Raw genomic sequence first — 27,813 nt, 5'->3', positions numbered from 1 at the left:
AAGTTCAGGAGAGAGAATTTTAGGCTGACAGGCCATCTGATCTCCTGCTTCCCACTTAGCAATAAACTCTCTTTGAAATGCCAGTGTCTCAGAAATTGGTCATTTGAGCGCATCTGGCAGAGAACCCTCCACTTATTACCATTATCAGAAACAGTCATGGACTTCTTTACAATAGGGAAAATGGGAAACCAGCTAAATATTCTCCAGATACACAACAAGCGAATGTCCTATGGACCCTTTGAACAAGGGGATATTAAGGAATCCTTGAAACCAAAGCTCAATCCTCGAATGCTGGTCTGAAGCCCACCTGGACGGACGTGCCCTTGGCTGCTTGTTAAAAAGCAGCTTCCGGATCCCACCCTAGACCTAATGGATAGAGTTCCAAAGGCAGGGCCTGGTCACCTCAAATTTTAACAAGCATTTCCTGCATTGTTTGTGCACTGTCCCATGTGAGCGTGGCTGCTGGAGATGAGCACTTGCTGGCACTGACAGGGTCAGCTCCCTGAGTTCTGGTCACTGTGGGGTCCCCCGTGCCTCTCACATTGTAGGTGCACAAGAAATAGTGGTCAGCTGATTGAATCCATCCATCAGCAAACTGTTCTGAAATGATCTAAAAACCTGGCCAGACTGTGCTTCTTGGGATCAGGGATCGCAAACATCTTTTTCACCCTCTGTGCTGGGCACAGAGCCTCCTCGGCACACCATTGGGAAGCGGTTCACCAACGTGTGAACAACACCATACTGCAGGAATCCTAAAATGCACATATTTTCACACTTCCACATTTCTGAAATCATCTTCCAATGGACACCCTGATATAGCTTAACTGGCAGCATTTCTTCCTTTCCTTTAGTGGTACAAAAATAATGATGTATCTTCCAATTGACGGCATCTTGGATTTAATAAAATACAGTATCTAACAGAGTCCATGATTCTGATAAGAAATTTAAATCAGATGTCCATGCAGCTAACAGATTGTTGCACATTCCCTTTCTTATGATTTGCAAAAATAAATCCAGCGCCATCTGTTCAGAGCTTTCCACTTTAGTCTACAAGCAGGCCTGGTCACCCAACACTTAGTTTCTGAGATGCAAATGAAGGCCTGATGCAAATGAAAGCCTTCGGGAAGCTTCTGATGGCGTCCAGTATCGGCAGAAGGGTGAGGGGATGTTGGTTCTGCAACATCTCCATCCTAGGTCAGGGAATGTGCTAGAGATGGTGGGTTCTGGGTCAGACCAGGGTTGAGTCCCAGCTCCACTGTTCCCAGATGTCCAGCCCTGGAAATTCCACAGTTGCGCTGACGCTTGGATGTTGGTCTGTCCGTGGCAGCCGTCGTGACTGTCGGGACTGCTCGGCGTGTGGCGGTCAGCTCCCCTCAGCTGGGTCTCCATGGCCCAGCATTTCTTAACTAGTCCCATGGCTGGTGTAGGTGGGGTGAGTTATGTACCCCAGAAAAATACATGTTCTTAATCTTAATCCATTCCTGTGGGTGTGAACCCATTGCCAATAGGACCCTTTGAAGATATTTTGAGTTAACGTGGGGCCCAACCAAATGAGGCTGGGCCTTAATCCTATTCCTGGAGGCTTTGAAAAGAAAGCCACGTGGAGGAGCAGAAGCTGGAAGTCAGTGGAACCCAGGAGAGAAAGGAGAGGCCGTTGCCATGTGATGGGGGGCAGGGATCCAGGCCAGGGAACCCCGAGAATCACCAGCAGCCAGTCCCAGACTGCCCATCTTTGGGGAGAAAGCATCACCTTGCTGACACAATTTTGGACTTTTCCTACCCTCAAAATTGTGAGCCAGTAAATTCCCAGTGTTTACACCAACCCAATGTGTGGTATTTGTTTAGCAGCCAGGAAACTAAGACAGCTAGGAAGAGAGGACTATGCATTTGGTAAGCTGTCCTCATCTGTAAAAAGGGCTCCAGGATGTGAACCTGACCCACAACGGGCTCTGAGAAGCAAATGAGATTAATTAATTTGAACGTTCTCTGACAAGCAGTGATTTCCGCATAAATACAGCTAATTAGGGATACTTAGGGAGCTATAAATAAGTAAGTATAGTAATCCTCAAATTTTCAAATAAAACCTCAGCACACACTTTTCATCATAAAATGTACCCTTTTTGATGAAAATCCATCATTTCCATCACCTTTTCTTGAACCAGTGGAGCAGACCATCCTAGCAGTTAGGAGTGTGCGGTCTGGAGACTAGAATCCCAGCTCGGCCACCTCCTCCTGGGTGACCCTGGGCACGTCCCCTAACCTCTGCAGGCCTCCGCATCCTGCGGGTAGATTGGGGCTAACTGTCTTGCTCTCCCACTCTCTGTGAGGGTAGCTCTGCCTCTCTGCAGGGCACCAGGTACAGAGCCTCACACATGTGGGTGTCTGAGCAAGGGACATCTTCATTTCCATCAACAGCAGGAGCTCCGATTTCTTCCTGTGGATCATTTCATTCCCCCCCGTAGGACAAAGTTTCTAGAACTTCAGAAAAGCATCTCCAGGGGCTGCTGTGGCAGAGGACGGGGCTGTGAGGAAGGGCTCCCACCGCAGGCTGCCTCTGCCCGTCTGCCCACAGGGGACCCCGGTTGAGGCACCTGAGCTCTCTCTGCCCCGTTGGCTCACCTGGAGAGCTTTGATGACAAGCACGGGCCACCTCTCGGGGTGCCACCAGGAGTAAGCGCCTGATGATGCCCAGCGCCCAGCACGTGCTCCGTCCACCCCAGCTTTTTGCTTTGGATGCCCCGGGCTGACCACAGAGGGTCCCGCTGTGACCCGGGGACGGGCGGTGGTGCAGCAGCGTAGGGGGTCTGGTGCCGCCCGCAGATAAGCATGATCCACGAGGCGCCAGGGTAGGGAGGGGACAGCACCAGGGAAGCACAGGCTTCCGGCCCCGCTGGATTCCTCTCATCCCAGCACAGGGCCTGGGCCCGAGTCCGCAGTGAGCACATGTTTGGGGGCTAAATGAAGGGCTGGATTGGAGCCTTGAGTGGGACCTGACTGGGTGTTAGGTAGGGATGAGGATATACCAGAGAGGCTGAGTTGGGGAAAGATCAACCCATATATTCTCATGAGCTCCTCCAACAAGTAGCAGGGGTCTGCAGACATGAAGTCCATCTTCTTAGGTTTAGGAAAGGAAATTTGGTTTGGAAAGGAAACTGCAGTGGCCCTAGGCTGAAAGATGGCTTCTCTCCTCAGGAATTAAAAATAGGGCTGTCACCAGACCTGTGAGCTCAGCATCTGAGATGGGTTTACTAGCACTTGGAACCATCTCAATGCCAAACTCAAACAGTTAATGGCTTATTTGCCTCGACACTGCAGACGGCAGCTATGCAGCTGGGTGTAGAAAAACTGTTTTAGACAACGTGAGTGGCAGAACAGGTACTGTCTTTTGGTGGCTGTGGTCAGACTGCATTTGACCTGGTTGTTCATTTCCTTTTGAATTGTCTTCTGTTTCCCCCACAGATTGCATAAATGTCGTGGGCCACCAGTGTGGTGTGTGGGGCCTTGGCACCCTAAGAACTGTTCTAATTTTCCTGACGTAATGAAGTGCCACATCACCGCGGAATCCAACAATTTTGTAACCCATTCTCAAGTAGGTCTTGTGAAGTGTCTGGTTCAGCTCTTTATGCAGCATCTTGTATCTTTCTTTTGGTAAAGCGTATGGTCAGTTTTTAAGCATTTTTGTATTTCCTTCCTTAAAGAAAATATGGCTTCTGCATTTCTCCTACAAAATATGGCAATAAATGGGGAGAGTGCCGAGGTGTGTTCTTAAGCACAGGTGCTGTATGATTCATGCAAGGGTCAATAAAGTTCACAGAAAATGAAAAAAAATAGGGCTGTCAATAGATCAATGAGATTGAAGAGAAAGTCCAAAAATAGCTTAAAAGACAAGCAGGAATTTAACATACATCATGGAGGAGAAATAGCAGTGGATACAGTTACACCAAATTGGGATAAATGACTAGCTGTTTGGGAAAAAATAAAACTGGATCTCCACCTTGCTCCTTACAGCAAAACAAATTCCAGGTGGATTACAAATTCAAATAAAAACAAAGAAACCACAAATTTCCTAGAAGCAAATATTTAAAGGCTCTTAGGGAGGCAGGGAAAGAGCTTTCTAAGCATGATGCAAAAGGCAAACATATTTAAAGCTCTGTAGAGCAAAAAACATCACAGGGCAAAACATCAAACCATGAGCTGGGAAAAAAAATAACTGTAACATGTAATAGACCACAGGTTAATATCCCAATAGATTAGAAGTTTTCCAAATCAAAATCATTCAAAGCAACATGCCAATAGAAAAACTCATATAAATACTGAGTTCCTAAAAGAAGAAAAGCAAATGACCAACATGTAGACAACAAGATATTCAAACCAAAGAAATGGAAACTGGACTGAGAGTTTTCACTTAGCACATTGGCAAAGATCAGATATATTCATTGTTGGCAAGGTCTTGGAAATTACTTTCCTCGTTCACTGCAGGTGGGTACAAATTGGCACAAGGTTTCTGGAGTGTCATTTGGCAATTTGGTGAAAAATTTAAATATGGATTGCTTTTGATGTAGCAACTTCATGTATAGAAACTTTCCCAAGGGGAGACACCACAAAGATGGGAATGGTAAGGGGATGTTTTATATCCCCCAAAACTCCATGCTCTTTGATACAATCCTGTGGGGGCAGATGTATTAGTGTTGATTAGGTTGGAACCTTTTGATTATTTCCATGGAGCTGTGGCCCCACCTATTGAGCTTGGGTCTTGATTTAATTTCTGGAGCCCTATAAAAGCTCAGAAACAGAAGGACTTCAGAGGAGCTGCAGCTGAGAGACATTTTGAGTACGGCCATTGAAAGCTGATATTTTGGAGAACACCATTTTGAAACGCAACCTGGGAGCAAGCAGATGTCAGCCATGTGCCTTCCCAGCTAACAGAGGTTTTCTGGACACCATTGGCCATCCTCCGGTGAAGGTACCTGATTGCTGATGCCTTACCTTGGACACTTAATGGCCTTAAGACTGTAATTGTGTATCCAAATGAAACCCCTTTATAAAAGCCAATCCATCTCTGGTGTTTTGCAAAACGGCAGCATTAGCAAACCGGAACAGGGTGGGTAAGTCATCCGTGGCACCTCCAGACCTCAGGGGCATGGGAAGGAGTCTGTGACACTTGCTGAGGACAAAAGCTGGTCTCCAGCCAGGGTGATCGCCTTTTGCCACAGCAGGGCACCCAGCGACATCACAGCCCCAACAATCAAGATAAACCAGAAAAGCCATTTCCATTTGTGGGGAGAGGGAGGAGGCTGTTTGAACAAAGGTGAGTCTCAGGAAGAGAAGGTGGAAAGATCAAAACAAGAACAGGGGAAGAAAAGAAGAACTGAGGAAACACAGGAGGGCTGGCTGAGACCAAGAAAGCAGAGGGAGAAAAATTAGGTCAGAGAGAAAAACATCCACAGCACCAAGGAGACGTGACTCAGAGTGTCAAATCTGAAATACAGTGGATAAGATTTTTAGAATCCCCCAAAGTTATCAGACAGGAGCTAAATGCTAAGAGACAATAGCCTTCTGTCCTCTATACCAGCAATAACCGATTAGTGGATGAAATTGGAGATGGAAGGCAAACCCATTTATAAGCGGATCAAAAGGAGCCAGGAATAAAGAGCACAAAATGTTCAGGAGAGAGAAAAAGAAAATGGCATTTCTGTACCAAACGATGCAGAAGCACACTGAACTGTGACTCAGACAGGATCGCTCTCGCACCTCCACCCCCAAATTGATACCCTCGCTCTGCTCCATGTACCCTGCACCCCACTTCCGGGCCCTGGACCCCTTCTTGCTCCTGGCTGTGAATCAGCACCAACATGAGTCGGCTGGTCTGAGGCAGGAGGCCTGGAGAGGATGCACTCTGTTCAGGGAACAGAAGAAAGGCCCAGGGCAGCAAGGAAAAGCTGCTCTTTGGAGAAGAGGAAGCCGTTGTGTGTAGTTAACAGGCTGACTCGCGCAAAGCAGCCACCTAGATGGGGCAAGAGCTCCCGCCCCGCCACCAAGTCCCGTGTGCCAGCCCTGTCTGGACACTGCCTGTCCGGAGACTCCCTTAACTCTCCCAGCCACCTGCTAGGGGCGCAGCAGCCTTACCGTATCGTCATCCTTCTCATTTTGCAGGTGAGGACACGGGCTTGGAGAGATGAAGTGAGCAGCCCACAGGCTGGGATGTGAAACGGCTGGGTCTGGGACCCCAGTGTGCCTGATTCCAAAGCCCAGGTCCCTAGACATCAGGGGGGCTCGGCACCATCTGGCGGCACAGAAGCCAGCCCTAGACCAGGCAGAGTTCAACGAGGGGGCACAGGATGGCAGAAGCACCGCAGAGAGGGTAGAGAAAATTCCCAACAGGCAGCCCAGCACAGGAAAGCAACCCTGTGCCTTCAAAGCCACTTCACCGCCATTTCCAGCAAAGCCAGCCCCAGGGAAGCCAGACCTTCAGGTAAAGCCTCACCCTGACCGCGGGAGGCTGCAGCATCAGACATGGAAGATGCCAGAACATCTGGCTGCACGGTCTCCCAATCAAGCGCAGCCTCATGGCCTGCTGTGCTCCTGAGAGCCGCCAGGCCTGGTCCTCCAGAGCTCAGACACAGGACTCCCAGGAGGGAGGCTGTGTGAGCTTCCTGAGCTCTGTACCAATCACCCCCAAGTGGAGGGCTTAAAACAACAGGCGTTTATTCTCTCGCAGTTCTGGAGGATGGAATCACTTTCGCTGTGCCAAAATCAAGGTGTGGGCAGGGCAGCACCCCCTTCCAGGGTTCTAGGACAGAAGCTGTCCCCTGCTGCATGCAGGCTCCCAGAGGCTGCCGGCGCTCCTTGGCTTGTGGTGGCATCACGCTCCGCTCTAAAGCCGCTTCACAAGGGCATTGGCCGCTTGGGCTTGGAGAGATGAATTGAGCAGCCCACAGGCTGGGATGTGGAACGGCTGGGTCTGGGACCCAAGTGTGCCTGATTCCAAAGCCCAGGTCCCTAGCCTGGCTAATCCAGGATAAGCTCCACCACCCCCCCAAAATCCTTAACTTAATTATATCTTTGGCCATGTGTTTGGGGTTGAGTTGTGTCCCCCAGGAAATCAAGTTTGTGTCCCCTGAGCGTGGCCCATTTGGAAATGGGGTCTTTGAAGACGTGATTAGTCAAGAAGAGGTCAAATTGGAGGAGGGTCCTCCCAGCGTGCCCGGGGTCCTTGTAAGAAGGAGAGAATCGGACACATCCAGGGAGACGGCAGGGAGAAGGCCTGCAGAGACGGGGGCAGGATCAGAGGGAGGTGCCTACAAGCCAAGGAGAACCAAAAGCGCCAGAAGGTGGGCTTCTGGCCTCAGACCTCGATGACTGGCGGGAAGGCCGTGCTCTTTGCCGGGTTCCCGGGACGGGGAGCAGGCTGGGGAAAGTGCTGTGTGACACTGGAGGGCAGAGAGTGGCAAGGAAGGGCTCTCCCCAGCAGGTGTCAGGGAGCCCGGCCCTGCCCACACCTTCATCCCGGGCTTCTGCCTCCAGAACGGTGAGACGATAGATTCCTGCTGTTTTAAGCCCCCAGGGCTGTGACTCTTTGTTATGGCAGCCCTAGGAGGCTAAGGCATCGTGTAAGGAAACAGTCACTCTTCTAGCACATCAGGTGACGCTGACATGCTCCGGTGATGAGGATGTGGACACAGCTTTTTTGGGGGGCCACGGCTCAGCACATGTGGAAACAGAGAGCACATGTGGAAACTGGCAGGTGGGCAAGGTCCGTTTAGGACAGCCAGGGAGGTTTGTTGGTTTTCACCCAAATGTCAGGGGAGCTAAATGCACAGGCTCCAGGTGCTGTTGTTTACCAGCTGTGTGACCTTGGCCAGGTTTCCTAACCTGTCTGTGCCTCGGTTACCTCGTCCGTCATCAAGCACCATCCTCCTAGGCTCTGGGAGGATCACACGCACTCAGGAGACGCCTGGCTCACAGGAGGCACTCCGGGTTGGCAGCTGTCAGTACTAGAATTTCCAAAATTCAGCATTTTCCCCAACCTGCTCCCCATCCCGGGAATCCTGCAAAGAGCATGACCTTCCCAGCAGTCATTGAGCTCTGAGGCTGGAAGTCCACCTGGATGGCCCCCCGAGTCCTGCCAGGGTCGGCAACCGGGCATCTCCCTCTTCAGCTCCCCCTGTCCACCACGATGGCGGCCATGGTCCAGCTCGGGCCCCTCCACTCGGGCCTCCTCCTCACCCACCTGCCCGCCCCCAGCTCCTCCTCCTCCTCCGCCCAGGGAGTCACCTTTCTAAGAACCAAGTGTGACTCCAATGGTGATTAGAAACCACAGCCAGGGCTGCCATCACGAGCAAGCGACCCGCACCGGCGCAAAGGCCCCTGCACGTGTTTTAATGCCTTTCTGCCACCATCTTAAAATCCCGCAGCGTTTGAACGAGGTCACCACGACTGCAGCCTTAACCGAGGGCTTCCGTGGGCCAGGAGGGAGCTGAGAGATTTGCACTCATGTGTCCACTCGACACCCACGACACGCAACACCCAAGTGAGGTGGGCACTACGAGCCTGGTTTACAGACGTGGAAGTGGCTCCTGGAAAAGGCGAGACAGGCCGCAGGGCACACGGCCCCCTCGTGGCTGTACAGATGTCACAAAGTTTGATTTGCGACCATCTCAACCTGAGAATTATTAGGTGACAGAGGTGCACTGAATGTTTTGGTTTAGAACATGGAGAAAATGAGAGGTGGCTCGTGTGGTCAGCCAGATTCCCAACACCATTTAAATTGTGTCTCCCAGAGATAACAGCTCTCGGTCAATCTGAAGGAAGGAAACAGAACCATTTCTCAAACAGGAGGGATCTCCTCAATGAAGAGTTTTACTTCTAAAACAACAACTTTAAAAACATACAAGATTTAAAAGAATAAGATACGAAATAATTTTAACCAAAGAAGTACAAGACTTGTACACTGAAAACTACAAAACATTGGTGAAGGAAGATAAAAAAACCTAAATAAAGGGAAAGACAATGTATGTCCATGTATCGGAAGACCTAATATTGGTAAGATGGCAATAGATCCCAAACGGATCTACTGATCCCTGTCAAAATCCAGCTGACTTCTTTGCAGAAATTAACAAACTGATCCTAAAATTCACATTGAAATGCAAGGGACCCCAGAATAGCCAAAACAACCTTGAAAAAGAACAAAGTTAGAGGAGTCGTACACCCTGATTTCAAGACTTCCTACAAAGTGATAGTAATCAAAACAGTGTGACACTGGCATTAGGATAGACATAGAGATCAATGGAACAGAATTGGGAGTCCAAAAATACGCTTGTCTATTTAGGATCAATTAATTTCCAACAAGAGTGCCAAGTCAATTAAACAGAGGAAAGAACAATCTTTTCAACAGATTATTGGAATTATTTTTTTTTTATTATTTTGGGGACATCAAGATATCCATATGCAAAATAATGAAATTGGACCCCTACCTCACACCACAGACAAAAATGAACTCAAAATGGATCACAGATCTAAATGTAAGAGCTAAAACTATAAAACTCTTAGAAGAAAACAGAGGAATAAATCTTTGTGATCTCAGATTAGGCAATGGTTTCTTAGATATGACACCTAAAGCACAAGTGACAAAAGAAAAAATAGATAAATCATACTTCATCAAAATTGAAAACTTCAAAGGACCACATCAAGAAAATGAAAACACAGCCCACAGAATGCGAGAAAATAGTTGCAAAGTATATATCTGATAAGGGCCTGGTATGCAGAATATGTAAAGAACACTTGCAATTTAAAAATAAAAAGACAACCTAATATAAAAATACGCAAAAGATTTGAATAGACATTTCTCCAATGAAGATATACAAATGGCCAATAAGCACATGAAAAGATGCTCAACATCACTGGTCATCAGGGAAATGCAAATCAAAACCACAGTGAGACAGCACTTCACACCCACTAGGATGGCGATTATGAAAAAGACAGTAACAAGAGTCAGCAAGGATGGGAGGAGTCGCTGGTGGGACTGTAAAATGGTGCAGCTACCTTGGAAAGCAGTTTGGCCATTCTTCAAAATGTTAAAGATAGAGTAAACCTCCACACAAGCCAGGAATTCTACTCCTAGGTATATCCTTGAGAGAACTGAAGACATATGTCCACACAAGAATGTGAACACAACTGTTCATGGAGGCATTATTCACAAGAGGCAAAAAACAGAAATGGCCCAAGTGTCCTTCAAATGATAAACAGACAAAATACCGTCTATCCACAAATGGAATATTACCAGGCCCCTAAGAGGAAAGAAGTAAAAGAAGTACAGATACACCCTCTGACATGGATGAAACTTGAAAACACTATGCTAAAAGAAAGAAGCCAGGCACAAAAGGCCACATATTTCTGAATGTTTCCATGTATATGAAATGTCCAGAATAGGAAAATCCACAGAGACAGAAAGTAGATTTTTGGTTGCCTAGGGCTGGGGAGGCAAGAATGGGGAGTGACGGCTAATGGGTATGGGGGTTCTTATTGGCTGATGAAAATGTTCTGGAATTAGATAATAATGATGGTTGTACAATTCTGTAAATAGGTGGATATACTACAGCCACTGAACTGTACATCTTAAAATGGTGAATTTTACGTTATGTGAATTATACCTCAATAAAGCTGTTTACACATATCCCATTTATTTAAAAATTGACTTCTAAGACTGTTCTGGTTTGCTAATGCTGCCAGAATGCAAAACACCAGAAATGGATTGGCTTTTATAAAAGGGGGTTTATGTGGTTACACAGTTACAGTCTTAAGGCCATAAAGTGTCCAAGGTAAGGCATAAACAATCGGGTACCTTCGCTGGAGGATGGCCAGTGGTGTCCAGAAAACCTCTGTTAGCTGGGAAGGTAAGCGGCTGGCGTCTGCTTGATCCCAGGTTGCATTTCAAAATGGCAATCTACAAAATGTCTGCATCAGCTTCCAATGGCTGTCTTCAAAACGTCTGTCTCAGCTCCAGCTATGAGCTCCTTCTGTCTGAGCTTATATAGTGCTCCAGTAAACTAAACAAGGCCCACGCTGAATGGGCGGGGCCACACCTCCATGGAAATTATCCAATCAGAGTCATCACCCACAGTTGGGTGGGGCGCATCTCCATAGATACTGAACCAATAAGTTCCAACCCAATCCACACTAACACATCTGCCCTCACAAGAATGCATTAAAGAATATGGCTTTTTCTGGGGGACATAAATATTCAGCACAAAGACAAATGTACTTTGGCCTGAACCATCGAGCAAGTGAACCAACCAAAAGCCCCTGGGGTGGAGAGGAGGCGTGTCCATTCCCAGAACCTCCCAGGGACAGCGGTGCCCGCCCCTGCAGGGGGTATTAAACCCCAGCCTCAGAGGGGTGGCCCCAGAGGGGACGTCAGGGGAGGGAAGAGGGAGAGAAGCGAGGCCAGGGCTTTACCAGGCCCAGAGGAGGCCGGCAGTTAGAGATGGGGAGCACTCCAGCCCGAGGGACAGACTCACAAAAACAGGGATAGAACTGGGTGCATGGCACATGACATTCTGCTAGACCCTGTATCAAACAGCCCAACGTTTACACATCTCCAAGTTTGGCCAGTTGTTAATGACACGGTACAAACAGAGAAGCTGTCAATCCTGGAGCACCCACAGCCCTCCTAAGGCACAGCAGGGATACAGCCCAGGACTATCTTGGGAGTTTCAGACTTGTGTCCCCAGCTGACCCTCAGATACCACAGACTGCATGGGCCCCGAACTGGGCTCCCAACTCCCTCCTTGCAGCTGTGCTCCTGCCATGTTCCCTGCCCCAGGGAAGGCCCCTACAGCCTCCTAGGCCAGAAAGGGGTGCCCTTCTTAGCTACCAGCTAGTAGTAGCCACAGGTCATCAGGATTAGATCAACAGTTCTCAGACTCTGCTGTGCATCAGAATCACCGGGAGGGCTGGTTCTTAAAGCAGGAGAGGGCCTGGGCCTCTGCACGGTTACCAGGTTCCTCCGTGATTCTAATATGACCAAAGTCTGAGAGCCACGCAGCTCCATTCTACCAGATATAAGCAGCTAGCGATCGTGGGAGGGCGCCTGCATGTCGGGCACTGTACCAAGATGCTCACATTCTTCCTAAAAAAAAATCATTTTTTATTTCTCCCACTTTACAGACTAACAAAGAACTCAAGAGAGGCTATGTTGTCCGAGGTGACAGAGCATAACAGGGAAACAGCAGAATCAGGGATTGCCTGCAGGTCTCCTTGACTGCAAGGCAGCTTCTCCCCATCACCAACTGGAAGGAGAGGAACTGAGTAAGAGGCCGGCCACCAAGGACTATCAGCACCATCACCCCACCCTTCCCACCATTACTGTGCCAGTGTGGATACGGTAAGTCCCCCCCACACAATCTTGTGGGGGCAGATATATTAGTGTTGATTAGGTTGGAATCTTTTGATTGAGTGTTTCCATGGGGAAGTGACTCAATCAACTGTGGGCAAAACATTTGATTAAATTATTTCCATGGAGATATGGACCCTGCCCATTCAGGGTGGGTCTTGATTTGATCACTGGAGTCCTATAAAAGAGCTCACAATAGAAGGAGCTCAGAGCAGCTGGGAGGGACACTTTGGAGAGAAGCTAAGAGCTCACGCTGACATTGATACTTGGAGATGCTTGGAGACATCTGGAGATACTAGCCCAGAGTTTGCTCCAGAGAAGCTAAGAAAAGACCCTGACACTTAGATGCACAGGAGCTGAAGAAGCTGAGAGAGACCCAGAAACATTTTGGAGAAAGCCATTTTGAAATGCAACCTGGGAGCAAAGGACCAGCAGACACCAGCCACATGACTCCCAGCTAACAGAGGTGTCCTGGACACCATCCGCCTTTCTTTTGTGAAGGTAGTCTCTGGTCGATGCCTTCGTTTGGACACTTTCAGGACTGTAAATTTGTCACCCAGTAAATCCCCTTCATAAAAGCCAATCCTTTCCTGGTATTTTGCATAACGGCAGCATTAGCAAACCGGAACAACCACCACCACCATCACACTCACCACCATCACTGCCAACAATACCACTACAGCTGCCACTTTCTTCACCACCGCCCTTACCACCACCATCACCACCACTACCATTCAACACTTGCGGTAGTTTGGAGCTGTTATGTACCCCAGAAAAGGCCATTTTCTTTTAATTCATTCTTGTGGGGCAGACCTATTTGTGGGTGGGACCTTTTGATTAGGTTGTTTCAATTGAGATGTGACCCAGCCCATTCAAGGTGAGTCTTTACTGGACTCCTTTATAAGAGGATAAAAGGCAGAGACATTTGGAGAGAGCTTAGAAAGAAAAACTCCCTGGAAATGCTAAGAGAGAATCCACTGGAATCAGAAGCTGAAAGCAATGACACCGAGGAGCAGACTCTTGCCATGTGCCTCGCCATCTGACAGAAGAACCCCAGATGCCTGCAGACTTTCTTCAAAGAAGATATCCTCTTGATGCCTTCATTTGGACATTTTCACAGCCTTAGAATTGTAACTTGTAATTTAATAAATCCCCATTGTTAAAAGCTAACCTATTTCTAGTATGTTGCATTCTGGCAGCTTTAGCAAACCGAAACACCACCATACCATCATCACCATACCATCACTTCCCTCACCACCATCATCACTACCACCATCACCACCACTACCACCATCATCACCAACACCAACACCATCACCACCACCACCATCATCCTCACCATCATCATCACCACCATCAGCCCTGGACATTTACAATCCAGGCTCAGCCATCAAAGAATGCCTGGGCATAAGTAGATGGGCAGATGAGAAACCGAGAGCGAGACGCATACAGAGCCTGACCATCTCTAATTCACCTCAGTGTTTATTCAGAATTGAATGCTATGAGCTCAAACTAGCGATGAAATGGGAATCCACCTCTAAAACCATCTAGACTAGGTGTACCCTGAGAGCAGGACTGTGCTTCTCTTGTCTCCAAACTCCAACTCCCTGCACAGGGCCCGGCACAGAATCAGGGCTCATTTGGTGATGGAATGAGCCAACCAGACGAGACCTAACTTTGGGAAGTCACTTCCCCCCTCAGTTTATGCCTCCACTAAAGGGGGAAGTGCTTGTTTCAAAACTGGTAACGTCCTTGTAAAGCCTTTTGGGCTTTTAATTTAGTTAATAGATATCTATCATCAGCAAGCAACAACTCGCAGAAAGGCAGGATTTCTCACTTCTCTCCCACAAGCTCCCCCTTGACCCTCTTCTGAGGACATATCCCACACCAGCTGGGGAGCTCGGGAAAGCTGTTCCAGAGCAAGAGATGCTTTTCTCCACACTGCCCAGGCACGTTGGCTGAGAAGCCAGCCCCTCGGCCTCACATCCAGCTGGACTTCCGACCTCCCCAAGCCACTGGTGACCGGGTCCCTTGGGGCTGTTACAATCTGCAGAAAACACTAATTGATCCCAGTGGCAGAGAACAGCACCTCTAGCGAGGAAGGAAGGGGTGCAGCAGTTTGGATGTATTATGTCCCCCAAAATGCCATCTTCTTTGATGCAATCTTGTGGGGGCAGATGTATTACTGTTGATTAGGTTGGAATCCTTTGATTGTTTCCATGGAGATGCGACTCAATGAACTGTGAGTGAAACGTTTGATTGCATAATTTCCATGGAGGTGTTACCCTGCCCATTCAGGGTGGGTGTTAATTGTATCACTGGAGTTGTATAAAGGAGTTCACAGACAGAAGGAGCTCAGAGCAACTGAGAGTGACATTTTGGAGAGAAACTGCAGCTGAGACAGACATTTTGAAGACGGCCGTTGAAAGCTGACATTTTGGAGAACGCCATTTTCAAATGCAACCTGGGAGCAAGCAGATGCCAGCCACGTGCCTTCCCAACTATCAGAGGTTTTCTGGACGCCACTGGCCATCCTCCAGTGACGGTACCCTGTTGTCAATGCTTGGACACTTTATGGCTTTGAGACTGTAACTCTGTAACTAAAAAAACCCCTTTGTAAAAAGCCAATCCATTTCTGGTATTTTGCTTAATGGGTGGCATTAGCCAACAGGAACAGGGATGACGGGAAGACAAAGGTATCCAGGCAAGGCCCATGGAGAAGTCCCCATGAGCGCAGTGGTCGTGTTCTCCAAAGTGACCTTCAGTACCCAGATGCTCAGGACCCTGGGACTCTGTTCCCACAGCTCAGACGGTGATGTCTGAATGAGAAAGCATCTCTTACCTTCAGGGCTCTGCTCATGGGGCTCCCCACCCAGGAGGCCTTCCCTCCCGTCTGTTCACTCCACAGTCACTGACTGTGCTTCTACAGGACACCCAGCTCGGGCACAGGCAGTGACACGGAAACAGCCGCCACCCCTGCATTGCCCAAGACCAGGCAGGGGAGGCAGTTTTTAATCAGACCATCACCCTGGAGTGAGCTCAGCACTCAGAGACTGGGGGGCTTCCTGGAGGAGATGACCCCCAAGCTGAATCCTCAAGAGGAAGCAGGAGGTTAACCAGGTTAACAAAGGATACGAAAAAGAAAAGAAAGTAAGCCCTACTAGATGTTTGTATATGTTGGTACAAGCACGGAGAAACGTTCAGGAGTTTCCATCCGCCCCTGGGGACCTTTCAGGGCACAGAATCTGGAGGGATGGAGAGAAAGAGGGACTATGAATAAATTCTTCATTCTCTTCTCTATTTAAGATACAATAAGAAATACAACTTCAGTAATCTAAAAAGGCAGCAAAACTTTAAGAAAAGGGTAGGCAAAGGAAAGAAATAATTTGAAGGAAGGCTGGTCCGAAAGCAAAGATTCTAAAAATGTAGTCATTTTGCTATAGGGGAGGAACGGATTTTGTCAAAAGCCCTCATCTTTATTTGCAAACTGCACCCAGCGTTGAACTGTGGGGTGAGCGGTTCCCTTCATCTCAAGGCAACTGAGGCACTGAAGTGGCCGGAGACAGCATGACGGGAGATGGCAGGACAGACAGTGGACGCACCAGCACTTCCACCAGAAACACCTTTTTTTTTTTTAGTTTTCTTTTGCAAAATTTCAAAATCGACTGAAAAGCTCCAAGAGTAGTGCAGTGAAGTGCCTGACGCCTTCACCTCGATTCGCCAGCTCTTCCGAGGGTCCCGCCTCTGTGGCGCTCTCCAGGGGGCCGCATTTCCACACACACGTGGATATTTTTAGGGACCATTTGAAAGGGAGTTGCCACATCTCACCCTGGCCTAAGACCAAGGGCATTATTTACGTAAACCCAATACGATGATCAAAATCAGAAAACGTATCGTCGATACATTTCATATTCAAATTTCACCAGCTGTCCCAATAATGTCCTGTACAGCAATTTCTTTTCCTTGACCCAGGCCTCAGAGCACTTCTTGAAGGGCATCTGTACATGGTGTGCACCTGCCTCTCTACCACAGTTCTCTGTACCAAAAGCAAACAGCCTAAAATAATCCAGGGGGGAAGTAAAGGGAATAACAATTGCCAGCAGGTAAAGAATCACCTGTGACAAGCAACAAGGCAGGCTGGCGGACAGGGGCTCTGGGCACAGTGATAAAGGATTACGAGTCCCCAGCAGGTGCCAGACCTGGCCTCGGGTTCCGTGTCCAAAACAGAACAGGCCACACGCCCTCACACCTGCGGGTGACAACAGGCCACGGTGCAGGAGAGCAGGGGACGGGCCCAGAGCCCTGGACTTGTCTCTCCCAATCTGCTAGGCCACCGTGGAGAAGTCACACGGCCACTATGAGCCTCAGTTTCCCCATCTGCAGTGCCCCAGCTCTTTCTCCCGGGCCCCTCGGAGCAGCTACGCCAAGCACCCAGCCCACCAACAGCTCTCCAAAAAGGGGTCCTGGGAGCACAAAGCCCCAACCCACCCACTCACTATCTTCATCTCCTGTTCTGTTCTCTCAGCACCCCCAGACTAGAAAACAACACCCGGTCTCCCAGGGTGACCCCCAGTCTGGCTAAGGACCAGTTCCTCCTGGGTCCTCTTCCCTTCCCCTTATCCCCCCACCACTGGCCACCTCCCCACCCTCTGCCCACCCCATGCAGTCCCCCTGCCCCTCATCCATGGCCACCCCAAGCCACATGGAGTTCTGATCCAGTGTCCCTTGAAACCGGTCAGTGATTAACACTGTTTTTCCGAGAAAACAGTAAATTATATTCATAGACCATCCTTGGCTCCCCACCGCCCTCAGGGAAAAAAACAAACTCCCTGGTCTGGATAAGGCCCCTCCTCATCTGTCCCCTGCCTCCCCTTTACCACGGGCCCCTCAAACTCTGCAGCAACCGCCACAGGGGGGTGGTATACTCCAGGGGACTGCTGAGGCTGCAAGGCTCAGAGAGGTTGAGAAACCGGCCCAAAGTCACACAGCACACGAGTGGCAGAGCCAGGGCACAAATGAGTGAGGCTCCAAAACGGGCCTCCCTCATTCCACATAAAAACACAAGGTCATATACGCCGACCACTTCTCCATGTGCAGCTGCCTCAGGACAGAGCCGAAAAGAACATGAAAACAGTGGTGAGAACAGGGGCTGGGGGTACAGCTGGGCACCATTATTTTTCTTTTGGCCACACCTTCATTAATTTTGTAAACCATTCTAAATGTTTACAGTGGAAAAATCGTAATGCCTAGAATCAGCAGATCCTAAATGATAAAGAGTTCTCCAAGCTTCTCCTCTCCTCACCTCGTTGCTGATACGCTAGGGATGGCTGGGAAAACTGGGGGCCTCGCGTCAGCTGGGGACTCGCCCCGGCGTGGCTGCACCGGGCAGACTTTCCCACACAGCCCACCCAGGAGGATGGACGCTGCCCTAGGGGACCACCCAGCCCTGCCCTCTGCCCTCACCCACTACGTTCCCGCCAAGCCCTCAGCTCTCCGTACAGCTGGAAAAGACTCAGGAGTCAGTATTCAGACTCTGTTCTTCCAAATAAAGTCGCAGCTACTTAAAGAGGTTAAAAGGTTACATATATATTTATCCAACGACCACTTTTGAATCCCATCAAACCTTTGCTCTCTCCAAACCTCAGTTTCCTTGTCCCTCAAACAGAATAATACTTATGTTGTCTATAGGTTGTAACCAAAATTACTAACAGCATACAACGTGCCCTGCTTAGAGCAGACACACAACAGCACGCAGCATCATCGGCATTTGTGCAGTGCCTGTTTTGTGCCAGGTACTTTGCATAAAGACAAGGTCTAGAGGGAAGCAGGAAGGATTACAAATCCAGCACTTGGACTTGACCTTGAGAGCAGCAGGGAGCCAGGTTCATGCTTGGGAAGAGAAGATCAGACACCTGGGAATTTCAGACCAGTTGCTCTGGGGTCAACCTGGAGGGCTGCCTGGAGGAGGCTACACTGGAGGCAGGGAGACAGTGCAGAGGCTGCATCCTAGTCTAGTGGGGGCAAAAAAGGCCTGAGGCAAAACCACACAGGACCTACAGCCCAGCTGAACAGGCAAAGGAAGAATTCCTAGAGCTCAAGTTAAGCTGTGGCATCTATTTTAATCTGTTTACGAATCTCCTCAAACATTTGCCGAGCTCCTTGTCACTCCTACCGCAGGCTGCTTTTCTGAAGAAATGGGAAGCAGCTGTGCTGTGTCACCCTGACCCTCAGAATGGGGCGGGTGCTGTCAAGAGGAGTAGGTGCTGGGAGATTCTGCAAATGAAGAAACCGAGGCTCCCAGGGGGTGGAACAACTTGCCAAGGTCCCACTGCCCATGTGGGAGGATGTGGGATTTGGACCCAGAGCTGGCTTTGCGGCACCGGCTTCACAGTTCCCCACCAGTGGGTGAACTTCCCAGCAGCCCTGACAGCCTGAGTGGCCGGAGAGGGGTTCGAGCCTGTTTCAAAATAGTTGGCAGGGCACGACCTTGTTGAGAGCAGTGTCCCCTGCCTGGACACCCACTGGCACTCTGAAACCACCGAGGTAACTTGAGGTGGGAAAGGGTGTTTGCCAAAGACATTGTCTTCCCAAAAGAAAAAATCTTTAGCAGACACTGATGTAGAGAAGAAGCGAGCTTCAGAATGGAAGGGATATTAGCCAAGGCCACCTGATCCAACCTTCCTGTGGCACAGGTGGGAAGCTGGCTCAGCGAGGGCATGTCTAATCCAAATCTACACCGGGAGGCAGCATTTGAACCCGGCCTCTTGACTCCCAATCCCATGCTCTTCTCACCCTCGGCCTTCCACTTAGCACCATACAGGTTTAAAACACATCATCACCTGCTCCAGGAAGACCTCCCTGATTGCCCCATGTGACCTACATCAACTCCCATCATCGCTGAGTCAGAGTCAAGCCTGACCCCACCCCCCAAGGGGGTCCAGATGAAATGAACTAAGGCATCCACTGCAGGGGGTCCGGGCACAAAGCAGCCCCTTCCACGCATCCATCCAGCTAACAGCCATTTGAATAATGGCTGCATCCCCCAAGTACAGACAGGACCCCCTCGGCCCCACCTCCAAGGCCACCACCCGCGTCCCAGCCACCAGCATTGCAGCCGCCTGGGGAGCCCCTGACTCCGTCCTGAGCCTCTGCACTTGCTGCAAGCTGCCCCTCTGCCTGCTGTTCCTCTCCAGGCCACCCCCGGCCAAAACCCACAACTTGGTCACACTGGGTCATGTCCCAGAGAAGGCTGCACTGACCTCCCTCCCCACCCAAAACCAGGCCACATCCACAGCACCTTGTACTTCACTGAAGTCTGACACACACCCCCATCAGCCCCCCATCATTGTCCTTCACGGCTGTTCCCAGCCCCTGCGCAGTGCCTGGCCCGGGGGGCACAGTGGTCATTGGCTGAGTGAATCCATGAGTGCCGGGATGGAGAAACCGCCCCAGACAGAACGCCGAGTAATGGGTGGAAATGTCCAGAATGGATTGCTGTGTTTACAACACTGGCACAGTAGGATCCCAGAAAAAAAACAAAATTAGCATTTACGTTCAGTTGGAAAACAAAAGACTAGAAGATGCTTTCAAACACTTTTTGGCTTTTTCATCAAATGAAATCTTGTTGAGCCCTCACGGGAAGGTGCTTTGGGGAGGACCCTCCACCCAAACCTTAGCCTTCCATGCCACCTTGCTAAACCCGCGGGGAGAGCCTGGGTCTGGGTGGAAAGAAGACGAGCTTGGGGTCCAGCTGACCGAGGCTCTCACGGCGGCCCCACGGCTCACTAACTGAGCTTTCAGTGGCTGTCTCACCTCACAGAGCCTCGCATCCTCATCCCTTCGTGCTCATTAGCTGAGAGGTCTAGAGAGGAACCCAAAGCACCCATCCAGGGGAGCAGCCCAGAGCCTGACTGCATGGAACGGCCGAGCCCCAGGCAGAGGACCCCACCCCATCCACCACCTCCTCCTCCTCAGCCTCCCCGAAACCCCCCACGGGCACCACCAATGGCGCCACCCAGCAGAGCTGCAAACCCACAGGAAATCAGGCTCTCACCTCCACACACAGCCAAGAGCTGCAGGCCAGATGCAATGCTGGGCACACTCATTTCAACCCATCCTCAAAACCACCTTTGTAAAACAGGTAACGGTAATATCTCCATTTGACACATAAGGAAACTGAAGCTTAAAGAGGTGCAGCCACTTGCCCAAGGTCTGCAGCTTGCAAGTGGCAGAGCCAAGACTCGAACCCTGCTCTGTCTGACTCTTAGGTACTTCCCAGTGCCCGAAGAGCTGTGTTTGTTTTGTTTCCTATTCCTGGGACCCAGCACTCTGCCAAACACTTAGGAGGAACCCAAAGAGGTTCTTCGGGAACGAACGGTCTCATTCCTTCCAGCACGCCGTGCCACCATCACCATCACCCCCACCAAGAACAAAGCATATTGGCAGCTCAACCAAATGCCACTGAATTAGTCCCAGTGCTTTCATCAAACAGCATTTCCAAATATTCCAGTTCATGAAAAGCAGCCAGTATCACCAGAAAACCACTTTCTTCAGCCCCACCCCCCAAAAAAACATCCACAAACAAAAGCAATTTCTGATAAAATTGCTACTCATAACACAGGCAGAACTCACATGACAAAATTCTCATCACATAGAAGAATGAGAATCGTTTATCAACACTCAAGAGAACATTATGGAGCTTCTTTCGGAACATTCTGTGTATGTGGAGTTTTCTTTCCTTTAGCTTTTTATTATAAAACTTTACTGGGCACTGAATAGGACAGAAACATTGAGGAGGGGATGGGCCATGCGACAGACACCTCTGCTGTGGGAACTGAGCAGTGGCAGCATCCACACCCCTTTCCCATCAGATCAAACTCAATACAACTGAACAAATATGCACCAAGTAATAACAACAGCCCCTGCTTCTGTAGTTCTTGCTGTGTACCAGGCACTGTTCTAAATTCTCCAAATTATCTAGTATTTATTAGCACCCCCATTTTAGGGACAAGGAAACAAAAGCAAGGAGAGAGTTCATGAAGTAGCCTGGCCCAGGTGGCCCAGCTGTGAAGTAGTGGAGTTTGGACCCAGGCAGCCTGGCTCCAGACTCCATGTACTTACCTGCCCTGCTTCATAGCTTCCAGGTGCCAGTTCCCCTAGGATCGGAAGGCACAGCCAGGGGGCAGCCCAGACACTGCCCCACCCACAGCAAGGCCAAGGTAAAGACATTTACTGGGCAACTAGCTAAGCCCCGGCTGCTCTACATACTGGGGATAGATGGCCACGTGTCCTAGCTAGCTGCAAGTAGCAGGGGCTCTCCACACATCATCTCAGGTGCTCACAAGGACCTCAGGAGGCTCCTAGTATTTTCCTCATTTTATAGGAAAGAAAACTTCAGCTTTAAGTGGTTAACTGACCTGTTCAAGTCCCCACCTGAACATAAAGCCTTTGCTCTTTCAACTATTACTTGCTGGTTCTTGGCAAACTGCCCCCATCATTTTAAAATCGCCCCTTTATTAATGTGTAAGGGCCACTTTAAAAGTCCCAGAAAAGGCCCCAGCCTTTGGGGTGCTTCTGTCCCACGTCTGCTGAAATGAGTCACAGAAGCTGGCGAGTAACCACACCGTGAGAAGGAGCAAGGTCGGCCAAGCCAAGAGCAACTTCTTTTTTGTGGTTTGCACATCCTTTCTATACCAGCCCCTCCATGGGGCTCTCTATGCTTAGGGAATGACACTCACCGAGCACCTGCTGTGTGCACAAAGCTTTGGAAGGACCCTGGGGGGAGGAGATGTCAGCCAGGTCAGGGAGACACAGTCACAAGCCCAGGGAGGTGGGGACACAGGGCTCAGGTAGGTCCTGGGCTTCTCTCAGGAAAGCAGCTCAAAATTGGGGGGACAGGTGGCCTGAGACAGGCTGAAAAGGCAACGGCTCAGAGGGTGACACTAATTACAGGCTGGGGGCTCAGACCAAAGATACTACCAGATTATTATGGTTACTACCAGGTGACTGCTAGGTTACTACCAGGTCATCAGAGGTTACTACCAGGTTAGTGCCAGTTACTGCTAGGTTACTACCAGGTCACTATAAGTTACTGCCAGGTTAGTGCCAGGTTACAACCAGCAAGATGGAGAAGGAAGAAAGTCAGAGATGACTTCATTAAGTGTAGACATCTATTAGGTGCAGACAACCCTTGAACATGCTGGCCTGGGGTCTGGGGCCTGGCTCACCCACACCCTTCAGGAGATGTCAGTCAAGTCAGGGAGACATAGTCACAAGCCCATCTGTGGGTAATGGAAGGGACATCTGAAGGGGCCCTGGCAAGGTGAAATCTGGCCATGCAGATATACGAGCAGGGATCTAAGGAGGTTGAAGGGCACTCAGGTAAGGAGAGCAGCATGAACAACAGTTCATCCATCCACCCACCCACCCACCCATCCTACCTTCCATCCATCCATCCACCCACCCACCCATCCATCCATCCTTCCTTCCATCTACCCTTCCATCTATCCATCCATCCACCCACCCACACATCCATCCACCCACCCACCCACCCACCCCTCCATCCTTCCTTCTATCCATCTACCCTTCCATCTATCCATCCATCCACCCACCCACCCATCCATCCAAACTTCCATCTATCCATCCATGCACCCACCCACCCATCCATCCATCTATCCTTCTTCCATCCATCCACCTACCCACCCACCCATCCATCCTTCCTTCTATCCATCTACCCTTCCATCTATCCATCCATCCACCCACCCACCCATCCATCCAAACTTCCATCTATCCATCCATGCACCCACCCACCCATCCATCCATCTATCCTTCTTCCATCCATCCACCTACCCTCCCATCTATCCATTCAGCAATATCCCACTGTCTGTGCCACTGATGAGCTCTGAGGCCTCAACCACAAACCCTGCCCAGCCCCCACCATCAAGGAGCTGCAGCCAGTGGGGGATAAAGACTGTGAAAGACAACAGGCACATGGAGACACCAGGGCTGAAACGGTGACACGTGCAGGGAGTCACCGGCCCAGCCTTGCGGGTCAGGGAAGTGCCAGGTGAGCCTAAGCCACCTCCCAGGCTGCAGGAAGGGTGTGCAAGGAAGAGGCTCAGCTGTGCAAAGACAAGGAGCAGGGAGCAAGTTCAGGGAAGGCAGACAGTCCGTAAGGCAGGGGTCGGGAGCAGGCAGGAGTGTCAGGAGACGGATCATGAACGTGGCTACAGGAGCTTGTGCTTCACCCTGGGCCGATGGGGAGCCCTGGAGCAGAGGGGTGGCCCAGACAGGCTCGCATTTCAGAACAACATTACCCTTTCTTGGGGCTGCTGGGCCTCTCCCCAAACACTCCCAACTAACACACACCATCCTGAGAAAGGAGTGAGTGGAGAGGGGCTCCCAACTCCCGGGAGGGCACTGGAATCTCAGAGACTGGGAGGTGGGTCTGTGGGGTGCTGACTGCAGCTCTTCCCCCCAGTTCAGCCCGGCTCAGTCAGGGAGCCTGGAGGCTCCCCCTTCCTGGGTCCCGATCTCGGAGTCATAAGGACACTTGAGGGCTGAGACGGGCAGATGACAGCACGTGGACACACGGACCCTGAGGAGGGAGAGATGGGGCAGGCGCATCAGAGCGTCAGGGCGCTGGGAGGTGACCTGGCCTGGCTTTTTGAAACACGTTCCATGGCCCTCATGCTCCATGAAGATGCCAGGGGTTGGCGGGAGGAGGACTGGGGGCAGCAAATGCTTCTATTTTCTTTTTTTTTTTTTTTAAGCCTAATAATTGTAAACTACAAAAATATCCTGCAAACTATAATGAGCTGCACAGCAAATGTGCACGTGGGCCCAGCTGCCAGCCATGGGGCGAACTGTCCCCGGCCACCTCGATGGAACGCATCCCGAGACTGCGAGGCAAGGAGCTGACAAGGAGGTCACCAATGGCAAACACGTAAGCAAATATGTTCACTACCCCGAACATTTTCACAACCACAACCAAGTCGACTCCTACTCAGATGCCACAGCTGAGAAGTCTACAACTGTCCTCCCAAACTTTTCCTTTCAGAAGTTACATTCATCAAAGCAACCTCACTGCTCTCGTCGACTGGCCTTCTCATTAGTACGCGCTATTGAGTTTAAAGGTGCAAAATAAATGTGATAATAAAGCATCACTTGCCTGTTTTGTACACTGGGGAAAGGGAGTGGTTTAGCTGTTAAAAACAAGAAAACATTTTAAAGAGACTTCATCTTACAGATGGGGGCGCAGATGCAGAGAGAGGTGAGGTATGGCGTTGCTCTGTGTTTACAGTTTACCTGCCTCCTGCTCCAGGCTTCGCGAGGGTAGAAAGTGAGTGCCCGGCCACAGCAGGCCCCCACGATCACCTGTGAGGAAGGACCATACCGAGGCCAGGAGTGGGCAGGACTCGAACCCAGGTCTCCCAGGCCTGGCTCAGGGCCCGTTCTCACACTCTGCTGCCTTCCCTCCCTTCCTAGAAAATTGCCGTCCAGCTAGCATTTACTCAGGGACAGTGCATTATAGAAGAGCCAGGACTTCTTTCTTCTTCTGCAGGAAAACTCTGGAAGCCAAGCACACCCCTCAACCGGGCACCAATTGGAACCAGCTTATCTGGCTGGGGAAGAGTCACTCTTCATACCCCGGAAACAAGGGACTCCCGCACTCATCTGTAGATCTGCAAGATGGTGGGGCTGACTCGTGCCCTTTTAAGGGAGACAACCAATGGTCAACCATTCCAGAAACGACTCACAGACAAACCATGTAACTTCAGAATAAGTGGGCACCAGCCCTGCCTGCCCTGGTTCTCAAACTTGACTGGGACTCAGAACCCCTGGAGGGCTGGTGAAAGGGCAGACTGCTGGACCCCTCCCCAGAGCCTCAGATCCAGCAGCTCAGACAGGGACCTGGGAATGTGCATTTCCAGCACTCTCCAGGTGAGGCTGAGGCTTCTCCCTCAGGGACCCCACTTAGAGAACCAGGGACCAGCTCTGAGAAATTGCTCTGCTCTAATTGTTACAAATCCTTGTTCCAGTTTGCTAATGCTGCTGTTTTTTAAAATACCAGGAATGGATTGGCTTTTAAAGAGGGGGTTTATCTGGTTACACAGCTACAGTCTTAAGGCCATAACGTGTTCAAGGTAACACACTGACAATCGGGTACCTTCACTGGAGGATGGCCAATGGTGTCCGGAAAACCTCTGTTAGCTGGGAAGGCATGTGGCTGGTGTCTGCTTGTTCCCAGGTTGCATTTCAAAATGGTGTTCTCCAAAATGTCTCTGGGCTTAGCTGGTCAGGGCAAACTCTGGGCTAGTATCTTCAAAGCCTCTGAGTTCCTTCTGTTTGTCAGCTCTTTTAAAGTACTCCAGTGATTTAATTAACACCCACCCTAAACAGGTGGGGTAACTCCTTCATGGAAATTATGCAATCAAAGGTCTTGCCCACAGTTGATTGAATCACATCTCCATGGAAACACTGAATCAACAGGTTCCAATCTAATCAACATTAATACGACTGCCCCCACAAGACTGCATTAAGGAACAGGGCATTTTGGGGAACATAATACATCCAAACCAGACCCTCTTCGTCGAGGTTCACGGAGGCAGGTGCTCTAGGCAACACCTTCACAGCCCACAGACAACTTTTCCATCTAAACTATTAAAGCGAAATTGTCAAAATATTTGGAGAACATAATTAAATATTACCCTAGTTCAGAGCAGCCTTTCTTAAGTTTATCTGAGAAGAGGAGTGAGACAGGACCTGGGCTGGGTGGGACTGGAGGAAAACGGGGTCACAACCACCCCCGACAGAGGGGCTATAGGGAGAAGCGCAGCTGAGGAACAGTGAGGTGGGAAAACTGCCTCGCTGGGTGAGAGGGGCGGTGGGACAGCAGAGGGCTGCCCAAGGGGACATCAGGCTGGGCAGGCACTGGCTTAGGAGGTGGAGGGGGGGACAGGGACAGGCTTGCCAGGCAGTGGGGACAGCACCAGCCTAGCCACAGAGGCCGGAAACAGTGGGTGAGGAAAAGGTGTGTGTCCTTCAGTGTGGCTGGAAGCAAAGGGGCAAATGGGAGCCATAGAGGATGAGGAGGAAGGAAAAGTGCAAGCAGGTGGCGGGGACCAGGCTGGCGAGAGGAACTGGCCCTGTGTTTGGCATACAAATCAGGGCAAGAACCTCAAAGAGCTACTTCTTTTTTTTGAAAAAAGCTACTTCTTTTAAATTTAGCTCTGACAATTCCAAGTTAATCTTGAATGCCTCATTTTCAACCCAATCCTGATTTTTTGTTCTCTCTGGTCCAGTAAACAGAAGCAATCCAAGTATTCATCCAATGGTCACTGCACCCAAACTACAGAAGTGTCATCACTCTGGATTGGAGAATGGGAGGTTCACATTTTGATCACCCCACAGGGAGGAGGACACAGCCATTTGTGTGTCTGGGGGACCACCTCCACGGCCTGGGGCAGCCAGCAGTGTGGAGGGAGGGGATGCTTTGAATTCACAGTCTACAACCTGGGCATCTTGGGATTCCAGAGCATTGCTCTCAGATACCCGGCACCCTGGGGAGTAGCGGTCCTCTCTGCACCTGCTACAGTGACCAGTTGAGACCCTGTCGCAAACCCTTCAGCCCTCACATCCCTGCCTGACAGCCACTTAACACCCACCCCCACCCCCAAACCTCCTTGCCACCCAACCTCCTACTTAACGCACAAAGCCCTCTGCTCATCAACCAGCCTGGAGCTACCACCCAGAGGATGTTACCACAAATCCCAAATTCCGGACGACTATTACTGGGAGCATCTGGAGGCTTAGGTACCCCTGCCCATCTTCCTGCTGGGCAGACACAACTCCTGTAGCAACGGGACCTGTTTGTATCTTCAGTCTGAAGGTGGTATGTTAGTTTCTAGCATCCTCTAGAAAAATCAGGGGTTCCCTGATAAACTCAGCTCATTCCAACCGAATGTGCTGCTTTCCGGCAGAAGCACATCACTCCAGTGACCACCCATTTGCCCAACGGTTTCAACAGATCAGGGAGAATTTGGGGGCATCTGGGTCCTCTCTAAAAATAGTGTCTGGTTGGACAAAAGGAACTGCTCCAGCCCTGAATTTGGAAGGCTCCAAGAAGCGATGCAGAAATCCAATTACCACCAGGCTTCCTGAGCTCCCGCAGCAGCTGCCCAGCCCAACAACGCAGCCCGCTGACTTCGGAAAGAAGGTGCAACTTCCAGAGTGCATTCTGCGGTGCAGCTCGGGAGGAGGAGAAGAATCAGGCCAATTTAACCTAGAAACATGACCTGCCACAAATGCAGGGACACAGTTTGGCTACTGAAGAACAGCTTTCTAACATGGTTTTTTGCTGTCTTAAACTAAAAGCAGCCCACAGTGGAAGGAAAAGAAGAGAAACTCTATTGTCATATCTC

The 27,813-nt window shown here is 50.2% G+C and overlaps 1 protein-coding gene across 9 annotated transcripts in view; it reads right to left on the bottom strand.

Moving 5' to 3' along the window:
- JAKMIP1 (janus kinase and microtubule interacting protein 1) overlaps nt 1–27,813 on the bottom strand; it is a 194,557-nt gene that overhangs the window by 155,809 nt on the left and 10,935 nt on the right. The window lies entirely within an intron of this gene.

This window comes from Choloepus didactylus, chromosome 3, assembly GCF_015220235.1.
Source record: "Choloepus didactylus isolate mChoDid1 chromosome 3, mChoDid1.pri, whole genome shotgun sequence".
NCBI classification, from domain to species: domain Eukaryota; kingdom Metazoa; phylum Chordata; class Mammalia; order Pilosa; family Megalonychidae; genus Choloepus; species Choloepus didactylus.
The sequence above is the reverse complement of the archived record's forward strand: the minus strand, read 5'-3'. Positions and strand labels throughout refer to the sequence as shown.